General features: G+C 38.2%; 1 protein-coding gene across 1 annotated transcript in view; it reads left to right on the top strand.

Moving 5' to 3' along the window:
• LOC106807551 (adenylate cyclase type 2-like) overlaps positions 1-8400 on the top strand; it is a 50531-nt gene that overhangs the window by 31754 nt on the left and 10377 nt on the right. The window lies entirely within an intron of this gene.

Here is an 8400-nt window from a genome sequence, read left to right as displayed (position 1 = left end):
ACACACACACACGCACGCACGCACGCACGCACGCACGCACGCACGCACGCACGCACGCACGCACGCACGCACACACACACACACACACAGAGACGATTGGTGTGTGCCATGCAGTGCATGCAACGCTACGATCTTGCGTCGCTCGCTACACGACAGCTCGCTCACGGCAGCTCGGTCAACGAGGTTACGCATGCGCCGAAAGGGCTCCGTCGCGAATCACCGGCCATTTTTCAGCCATCATGTTTTCGCGCGGACAATAGGCGCCACCGTGCGGGAATAATAACGTCGGTACCGTATGTGATCTGTCGAGTAAATAATAATGCGCCCGTACCAGTCAACCGCAAAGAGTAGGAGAGGGTTATGGGGATCGATGGCAATGTTCGATGTGAAAGGCGATATTAGCAGGATCAATGGATACATCTACGGTCGAAATATGTTCTTTATGTTTAACGGGCGTGGGCGGGTGCCACATCTCAAGTTATAAATCATCTGCACTTATAGGCGAAAGTGGCATACAATAATTGTTCGCTCATAGACAGCAGCAATACGCGCCGAGAGAAGATGGCGCCACCAGCGACTTACTATACGCTCACACGCCGGCGCCACTATCATGCGAATATATATACTATTACTACTAACACTGTGAGTAGTATAATTTATATATATATATATATGGTATGATATACAACAAATGACAAATACGAGACGAGTGAATATCGCTGCTGTTTTCAGTGTACGCGATATACTGCTCGTGTCAATTTAGCATGTTGTTGCGATTCACTACAAAGGAGGACAAGTTGTGAAAGATTGCCATTTTGATGGCTTGGTCGTGTGCCACTGTGTGGGCCATGTTCACTGATCTCTGTTATACTAACTAAAGATAGTATAATAGAGATCAGTGGCCATATTACAAATTTAGCGTAATCTTGTATCATGTCTCTCTGGATTTTCCTCCGCTGGAAAAGATGTCCGCCTCAGACTATATCGGGATTCTGGTGAGATACCATAAATTTTAGTTCGCAGCAAATACTTGGATATTTTACAGTTCTCAGTAATTAAGCCCAGTTCCAACTATGTTTTGGCACGAAAATTGCAAGTGAATCACCAAAATACCCTAAAAACCTGTGTGAAAATCGGTGTTAAACAAAATGTACGATGCAATAGTTTTTGTTCTCGCACTATAACGATAAATTCTAGAAGGTAATCATCACGAATCACGAACAGCAAGAACGACGACCGACGTAAACACATTTTTTATTACACTAAAATTAAACTAAATGTCGACTCTGTTTCTCACGTTCTTATATGTAAGGCCATTGTTACTTTGTGAGTTAGAAACCCTTACATTCTTTGATATGCAATGCTTCAAGTAAGAAACATTAATCTGTAATAATTTTGTAATAACGTTTATGTAGCGTGTGTACATTTTGACATTTGTACATTGGTTTTTAAGAATCCAATACCTACACCATTGCTATTGTGTACCATGTGATGAACACGGCTTTGTGTATGTGTAACATACACAAAATATAATAGGATCCATTCACGAATGGCGCATGTCATGGCAATAATTTTTTTTAATCGATTACCGTTATTAAATTCGAATCTTTTCATCAAAGCCAAAGAGATTTAATGTTTGCTGGTATTGGACAAAAAAAGGTAAACCCATCGATTCGTGGCGTCGATTCCTGCGCGATCGCTAAAATCACGTGACCATTAATGATGCACAATTAATATTCCGCACTGATCCTTAATTTTATCACTTGCATTTCGCGCATATGACCTACCACTATGAACCTGTCACGATTAATGGAGTAATTGCGCGTATTGCGCGATTAATTGGAGTAACTTCATTAATTAAAGGTACGCTATGGAAATGGAGACGTAAACGACGCACCACAGACATATTCCGGTCTGTTTTACTATGAGCCAATGGCGTGTGATGTTAAACGGAAAATGTGTGGCAGCGAACAATACATCGTTGGTGTGTTCATAGCTGTGCATAGCTGTGTTGTATATATCTATGGTGTGTTTCAATGAATTTTTTCACCGTGTCTTTGCTGCACATTAGGCAGTGTGCTTGTTGCCGTGGACGTTACATTGTCAGTGGGCGGGTGGTGGGGAGTTGTGGGGTTAGATGTGGGGCCATGCATTTTACACTATGAACTTGTTGCATTTGATGTTACACGGTAAAACTCTGTCATGTGATGTTATACTAAGGTACGCGGCAATGAATATTGCAATATGAACATGTGGCATATGTTGTCAAAGCTATGACCTATAGTCGCATATACGATGTACAGTGTGGGTGTGATGCATTAATTGTTACTCTGTGTACTGTTGTTCGATTATTTTTCACGACACATACACTAAACTTTATAACGTTAACAGTTATTGTTATGCTATAAGGTTGTGTCAGTTAACGTTACAATTTGCGCTCGATGCAGTACACAGGGGCATTACAATATATAACACTGTAATCTAACAGTATATACTCGCTTAAAGAAATTTCTCAATATACTCATTGAACTCCTTTTTCTCCCTCCAGTATTTTATCTACATATACCAGTTTATGCGACATTTCTTGTTTGTATAGTTCTCTTTATAGATACCGCGCAGCTATATGGTAATACATCGTAACACGACAGCTATATCACGCTCGCTATGTCACAAACGTTCCCACTTGCTGCTACACGTGAAATGACCGGTGTCAATTTCCCCCGGGCGTAGAGGGAGGGTGCCGCTACGTGGCAGCACTAGTGTTAGGATTGGGGTTAGGGTTAGGGCTAGGGTTAGGGTTAGGGTTAGGGAAATAAGGCCATGTCTAGCATGGAAGTATGACTGTGGAATGACGGAAGTGTACGAATTGACTAGTGCTGCCACGTAGCGGCACCCTCCCTCTTCGCCCGGGGGAAAGTGACACCGTGAAATGACGTAGTAGTCACGTGACACGATAACGAAGCAGCGAATCACTACGCGCACCATGCCATTCACCGACTCGTGAGATTTGGGTAACTTGGTGCGATATTTATTAAATTTCGCATGCATCAAACGTATGCAATATATTTATATATATGTATAGTCAATATACGTGCGATTTCCTTTCAAAATGTCCCGATGGTGGAGTTTCCCGCGTGAAGGAATAGATTACAAATCGTTGCATTGAACGCATCGAATTAGTAAAGGCCCCCGCCATTATCAACGTCCTGCATGGTATACCAGTTATAATTTTTTTATTCTGCTGTAGAACTGCCATAGTGCTGGATATACATGGCTGTATTATTGGTAGAATCTGTCACGTTGTTTTATTTTGCCTGTACCGGTATATCGATGCATAATAAATCTTGTTGATATTTTCTTTGTTAACAAATTGGTTATCGTTCACTTAATATAATGGAAGGAATACATGAATAGGAATCATTTCTATCTCGATGACACATGCAATAATATTCACAATAATATTATAGTAACGATAATAGCGATCATGATTCGTAATCGAAGAATAAGCACACGTATAACACATTTAACCGGGCATAAATTTATTCTACCGTGGTAAAAATAATTTATCAGTAGTTAAATTATGTATAACAATTTAAGGCCTCTGATTGGGTAAAAGGGCTATCATTTTACCGCTGTTAAATGATTTATATCGCGCCAAATTAATACTAACGCGATGTTTTGTGGGTGCATTGTGGGTGCTGGCTATTACGCGGCGGCCATCTTTAAACCAGAACGAGGCTCTTAGGGCAAACAAACAAGAGATGCAGGGGTATCATCAAACTTCACGACAGATGGCGCTCTCGCTCATTGTCTCAATCTACTACGTATCTAACCTGTATGATACAGGCGGTTCCGGTTCCGCTTCACTACACTTCACCGTACACGTAGATAGTGTAGTGAAGCGAAACATGTATACCGCCTGTATCATACAGGTTACTACGTATCCTGAGTGTGCGAAAAGGGGCACTGCATGCAGTTTGGGGTATCATATACGGTAACGATCATAGATATCATGTATTATAACAGTGTTATATACAGTGTATAACAGTGTTAATAGTGTGATATTCACGCGGCGGCCATCTTTAAAACAGAACGAGACTCTTATGACAACAAATAACAATGTATGGAGTAGGTAGAAAAGAAAAAACAGGGGGTGGACTTTTCATAGCAGTTCTAGAAAAACTAAAAAATATTACAGTGATCGTCAGAGAGGTTTATAAACCAAGTGAGCAACTGTGGCTAGTGATTGATAACCATAGAGTGAAAATGAAAATAGGTCTCATATATGGTTTGCAAGAATCAAGATCACAGATTGAGGATATTAGGAATCAGTTTATGATAATTGAAGAAGAGATAGTATCATCTTCTCAACAGAATCAGAGGTGTATTGTATTGGGGGATTTTAATGTTAAAGTAGGAAATTATTTACCCGGGAATAACAGAGAGATCATAACTCCAGGAGGAAAGATACTGCTAAACCTAATAAAACGTAATAAATTTCATTTTTAAACAAAAGTGGTAAATGTGAAGGGCTGTGGACCAGGCAGCAGGATGATCAAAAATATATTCTAGATTATGTTTTAGTGGATAGTGAATTAGAAAAGAAAGTAACCAGGATGATAGTCGATGAAGAAAGGAACTAGTGCCTGTGTCGTTATGAAGATACAAAAAATAGAGATTGTAAAACCACATACAGTGACCACAACACAATTAATATTATTGAAGTATGTATGAGTCTTGCACTGAAATGAAATAGTCTGCATACAGGTACAGATCAAGAAGAAGAGAGGGGAGACAAGGGATATAATATCAGAAACTAAACAGGACTTAGAAAGTGGAAGGAAACCAATAACAATAGCTTAAATTTACAGAAAATTTGGAAAGGGCCGGGCACACTGATATCCAGGTACAGAAATTGGTTAAGTAAGCTGAAGAAAATATACCGTATTGCTTTCAAAAGAATAGAACCAAACAAGTGCCTCGGGTATAAGTGATGAGATAAAATACCTCTTGAAATTAAAACGCTATTTAAAAAGGAAATTTAGTCAGGAAAAAACGTGTGGGCATGAGGAGACAGTGACCTTATTAAGGGAAAGGATAAAAATTGTGAACAAAAGGATTGGTGGTCAAGAAAGGAAGGAAAATTGCCATGTGTTCAATAAACGGATAGATGAGTTGAGGAGAGAGGGAGGTATAAACTCTGGAATGTTCTGAAAGATAAGGAAAAAGCGTTCGGAATAGGTACAAACGAAAGTACGGTAGGGCAGTAAACATGGAACAAATAAAGAATGCGTATGTTGACTACTTTAAAACCCTTCTCAGTAGAGAAACTGTTGCTGAAGGGGAAAAAAGTCTTACTATAAACGGAGTTGAATCTATGTTCAAGAAGATAAAATACCTTAATCAACAAATTCTGGAGAAAGGGACTGACAATAAGGAAATGGAAGAAGTAATAAAATATCTAAACCAGAAAAAAGCTATAGACAGACAAGGAGTTGCCTATGAACTAATAATTAACGCCGTGACCTAAAAAAGTCACTTGTTTTATTGATAAATGCTCTACTAGAAAATAATGAAACCCCGCACGAATGGGTTGATATGGTAATTAAGACAATGTATAAAGGGAAGGGATCTCCTCATGACATAAGAAATAGCAGAGGTATTTTTCTCACTGATATCATAAGTAAATTTATTGAAAAATGGATCTTAAATCAAAAGAAGAAGATCCTCCAAACAAGTCAGAGCCAGTACGGGGGAAGGAAAGGGTACAGCACCACTGACCACCTATTTGTTGTGAGAGCCATTATCGACAAAAACAGAGAGTTGAAAAAAATGTGAGTATGATATTTGGCGATATACAGAAGTGTTTCGACAACCTATAGCTAAAAGACTGTATGGTTGATCTTTGGTTCAAAGGACTGAGAGGTCCATGTTGGGACATAATTTATAAGATGAATGAAAAGGCTCGAATCACAGCGAGCACCCCAGTAGGGAACTCCGATAGTTTGACTATTAGCGAAGTAGTAAGGCAAGGAACAGTATTGGGTCCGATCATGTGCTGTACCACCCTGGAACAAATAAACAGTGGAGGATATGGCTCCCTAGTAAAGCTATATCAAAGTACCATAGAAATACCACCGCTGTTATATATGGATTATCTACTGGGAATAGAGAACCTAAACATGGTACAGAAAATAGCACATTCATGCAACTTACTTGCAACAGAAAAAATGATAACATTCAATATGGACAAGACAAATATAATGAATATTGAATTTTTGCTTCATAGAAAGATTAGTACTGAAAAAGAAGAAAAAATGTATTTGGGTAGAACAGAGATAAAACATTGTACTAAATATAAATATCTAGAAGACATTTTTAATAACAACGGTGACTACAAATATATGACAAAGGAGAGAATAAACGGAGGCAGGTATATGATGGGGGAGGTCCTAACAATGACTAAACCAAACCAATTAGGCAATTTCACAGTAGAAGCTAGAGTGAAATTATACGAGTGCACGATACTCCCATCTATATTAAATAATAGTGAAACTTGGACAAACCTAACAAAAAAGGAAATGCAATTATTGGAAGGCTTTCAAAATGATTGCTTAAGGAGAATACTAGGTGCACATAGTAAAACCCCACTAATCGCTCTAAGAGTTGAGCTAGGTATAATACCAATTCTTGACAAAATCTATTATAAAAGATTAATGTTATTACAATACATAATTAATTTAGAGCAAGAACGTTTAATGATAAGAGTGTTGTTACAGCAATTAAAATATGAAGAAACAAAATTGGGCAAATGAAATCATTGAAATCATCAATTGAAGAATATAAATTATGTCATTCTTATCTATTGGCGCCTTGTCAAAAATGAGATGGAAAAAGATGGTAAAAAAGGCCATTCTAAAAAACGTGATAGAAAGGGACGAAGGGGACGAACAAAAACGGGAAAGGGACGAACAAAAACGAATGAAAGAACGGGACGAATGAAGAAATGACGAAGAATGACGAAGAATGACGAAGAATGCCGAATGAAGAAGGACGAATGAAAGAAAGGGACGAACAAAAACAAAACTGAAAATGATTAATATTAATAATTATGGATTAAAGAATTATATGACGTCAATGTCCTATGAGGATTCTTGTTTTGTGTTTAAATGCAAGACATGCATGATATATTTAAAGGCTTACTTAAAAAATAAGTACACTAATGACGGGTGTGACTTGTGTAGTGGGGGAGAAAGGGAAGACTTGTTACATCTATATAATGGCTTTAAATATGAGGATATAAATAAAGGGGAGTCCATTGAAGACTGGAAATGTGACGATCCCAAGTTACTTAATATTGCTTCCGACCACGTGAGAAAATTACTAAAATATAGGGATCAAAGAATACGATTAGCAGAATTAAATGCTGGAGGTACAGATTAATGAAAATGATAAGATAAAAGTTCACATCCCCAGAATATCCTCGCACCTTTACCAGAAGTGATGCCTTGTAAAATACAAGAGCGGGACAATATACGATACGATACGATACGATACGATACGATACGAATCACACTTTACATACATGTCACTGTGTGCTAATAATTAGCACTCTGCAACATTACTGTTTAGCTTCTTGACATCTACGCACATAATTTAATTTTGCTTCAATGCATGCACCTCATCTGTAAACATGTTAAATATCATGTTTATAAAAGTTGCTGAGTTGCTGTTGTTCCCTGTTCATGATTGAAATGTATAGCACAATGAATGATCTCGCCCCTGTCTTAATGTCTATTACCATTTAGATAGCACCACACACTAAAGTGTGCTCAGCGCACATTACACCCGAGGACTTTGTGAGATCACTCTCTGGGATGCGCTGTCTGTCAAAGACAGCACAACCGTCCATTTTCCACTAGCTGGAGTGATGTCATCAAAAGGAGAAAGCCACCAACATCACGGGCTAATCCTTCAAAGAAAAAGAAGCTTCAAGAGAACTGGTTTTGTTATATTTTCCTTTTATTAACCAGTGTCAAGTATCTATTCATAGTAAAACCCTTATTTTTAAGTGGGCTGATATTGCCATAGTAAACAGATTTCAGTGGCAAGTGTAGATAGTCTGATACTATTTAAATGCTAACAATTAATGATCTTAATAAATTCAGCACACTAAGATACAGTGGTTACAGATTCAATGTTATTGTTTTGTCTTTCCTCTGTAAAGACAATATCTAATGGCTTTAGTGTTTCAAATTTGTTTTAGTGTCTCCGAGGAAGGATCTGTTGAAGAAGTCACGACTCCTCAGCTTTTGGGTCATGTCTACCTGATTACTGTTTACTTACAGTAAGCTTGTGAGGAGCTTGGATTTTTTGGATTTTTTGGATTTTTTGGATTTT

Source organism: Priapulus caudatus, unplaced genomic scaffold (genome assembly GCF_000485595.1).
Source record: "Priapulus caudatus unplaced genomic scaffold, Priapulus_caudatus-5.0.1 Scaffold222, whole genome shotgun sequence".
NCBI lineage: Eukaryota > Metazoa > Priapulida > Priapulimorpha > Priapulimorphida > Priapulidae > Priapulus > Priapulus caudatus.
The sequence above is the reverse complement of the archived record's forward strand: the minus strand, read 5'-3'. Positions and strand labels throughout refer to the sequence as shown.